The sequence below is a fragment of the Sturnira hondurensis genome, unplaced genomic scaffold (genome assembly GCF_014824575.4).
Source record: "Sturnira hondurensis isolate 20B ecotype Veracruz unplaced genomic scaffold, ASM1482457v3 Scaffold0021354, whole genome shotgun sequence".
Classification (NCBI taxonomy): Eukaryota; Metazoa; Chordata; class Mammalia; order Chiroptera; family Phyllostomidae; genus Sturnira; species Sturnira hondurensis.
Window position 1 is genome coordinate 28,866,519 of NW_028093985.1, and position 2,635 is coordinate 28,869,153.

The 2,635-nt window shown below is 40.9% G+C and overlaps 1 pseudogene; it reads right to left on the reverse strand.

Moving 5' to 3' along the window:
- Positions 1–331: 331 nt before the first annotated feature.
- LOC118977471 (cytochrome c oxidase subunit 7B, mitochondrial-like) lies at positions 332–1,458 on the reverse strand (annotated as a pseudogene).
- Between the last annotated feature and the right edge of the window lie 1,177 nt (positions 1,459–2,635).

Genomic DNA, 2,635 nt, shown 5'->3' on the forward strand with positions numbered 1-2,635 from the left:
AGAACTGTACAGTAAAGAGAATGAGCTAGAGCTTGTGGTGTTCGCGTTCGCTGTTTTGACAGTGCTGTTTATCAAAATAAGTACAATTTTTTAAAACAAAGGGATGACTTAATTTTTACTATATTGCTTTTCTGTCTTGCAGGTACTACACAAAGTAAGTTCACTAAGTTTTTGGTTGAGTTTTAGTTCGTTCAATTTGTTTTACCACAGTTAAATGTTTCAAAATGGTATCTTCTACTCCCTTTTTTTATTTGTGAAGGTGTCAGATGTACTGTATTTCTTCAGTTTTGCCACATTTTAATGGGTACACAGTGCTTTCACTTGGCATCAGTTATGAGGTGGTTTTGAGATCATTAATTTTTATACCAGCTGGGACGATTACCAACGTCTCCATTCCTTTGGGGTGACTCTGCCAACAGGGGACAGGTTCCATTCTACTCCAGTTTGTGTTGCTGTGTGTGCCCAGGAGGAACGCAGGAAGTGGCTCCACTGGCTAATACAGTGTTACCGTATTTGTCATGGAAACCAGGTGTCTGTTTCTGGTTGACCTGCCTTGCCATTATTTGCTGAATGGCCTGAACTGGGAGACAGCTTAGCACATTTTTGGCCAATGGAAACACCACAAAGCTGAAGACAGAATTGCAGCAACTTCAGCTGCTGGCTTGTTGGAACTTTGCATCAAGTATCTGCGCAAAGAACCTTGAAAAACTATTCTTCTTTTTATATTCTGTGTTTTGTTAGCTTAAAATCTGTTTTGATAATACTGTAATGGTAGATATACCAGAATGTATCCACCCATGTAATATGAAAAAGAGAGACATTTATTGAATAAGACACGTGATACAAGAAACATTGTACATAGGACAATGATGCCTCAGTCCCTCTTCAAAATAGGCACCTTGAGACCTCACACAGTTCTCCCAATCACCATCAGTGGCCCCATCCTCTTTTCCTGAATCTCATCAACTATCTGAAATCTCTTCCTTTTCGAAGATGATTTTAGTTTTAAAAAGCCAAAAGTCATAGGACACCAAACCTGGGCTATAGCGGGGCTGAGTCACCTGGGCAATTTGATGTTTTACCAAAAACTCTGCGTGAGACGTGATGCATGAGAAGGCACATTGTCATGATGAAACTGTCAATTACCCGTTGCCCATAGCTGTGGCCTCCTGAATCATCCAAATAGTTTCCATGGAGGAATGTTCAAATGTAATGCAAAATCTGATGCAGATTCATTGCTCTACTTGCACAGTCATTTTGAATGCAATGGCCACACACTACACATGCTCATTCAATGGCATCTACTTTGCCCATTGACTAGCACAGTGAAGTCTTCACTGTTCACACATGTGCATTCCAATCCACACTCACTGGCTGCCAGGCTACACTGATGTTGTGCAAACTGTTCTCTTCATGTTAACAATGGCTGGACGTTTTCTGGACAGACCTTGCATACATTATGCGCTTGTCAAAACTCATTGAGCCCTGGCTGGTGTAGCTCAGTAGATTGAGCGCGGGTCTGCGAACCACACGATCACGGTTGGATTCCCAGTCAGGGCACATGCCTGGGTTGCAGGCCAGTTCCCAGCAGGGGACTCACGAGAGGCAACAATACATTGATATTTCTCTCCTTCTCTCCTTCCCTTCCCCTCTAAAGATAAATTAATAAAATATTTTTAAAAAACCTCATTGAATGTACAACACGAAGAATGACCACTAATGTGATCTGTGAACTTTGGTTAATAACGATGTATCAGTTTTGACTCGTAAATTGTCACATAATATACCACACATGCAAGATGCTAATAACTGGTGCAACTGGGGGGTAGAGTGGCGGTGGGTGAGCATAGAGGGCATATTTGTGAACTTTGTACTGCCCGTTCAGTTTTTCTATAGATCGTAAACTGCTGAAAAAATAAAGTTTATTTAAAAAAAAACTATTTTGTAAATTTTATGATAAAACCCTAACAGTATTAAAATTCTTTAAGTGTTTTTAAATAGGCCTTTTGGAAATTGATCTGTTTCCTGCTTGTTCACTGCTGAAAGATGATTTCTCAAGATGAAGTGGAGAGAAGACATGACTTTTTCAATTGTCCAAGCCTGGCCCCTGACAGCTCTCATCCAAACTCCTGGAAAATACTACTGGAGCTCTGTGAAGAGTGGACCTGAAATTGCAGTATAATTATTCATTTCCTCCATTTTAGCAATTTTGCATGATTTTGTGTTTTCTCCTCAAAAAATCCTTTGAAGTTACATCAAATTCACTCAGAATTGTTTATAATTCATTATACACGATGTGCCAAATTTGTTTTTTTCTAACAGTTTTCTTTCTTTCTTTTCTTTTCCCTTCCTTCCTCCCTCCCTCCCTTCCCCCCCCCACCCCCTTTCTTTCTTTTCTTTCTCTCTTAGATTTTATGTATGTACTTGTAGGGAGAGGGGAAGGGAGGGAGAAAGTGAGGAAGAGAAACATCAACGTGAGAGAGAGACACCAATAGGTTGCCTCTTCCAGGCCTGCAACTGAGGACCTGACCCACAATCCAGGCATGTGCCCTGACGGGGAATTAGACCGACAACCGTTCAGTGGCCAGTGTTCAATCCACTGAGCCACACCAGCCAGGGCCAAATTTATTTCTAA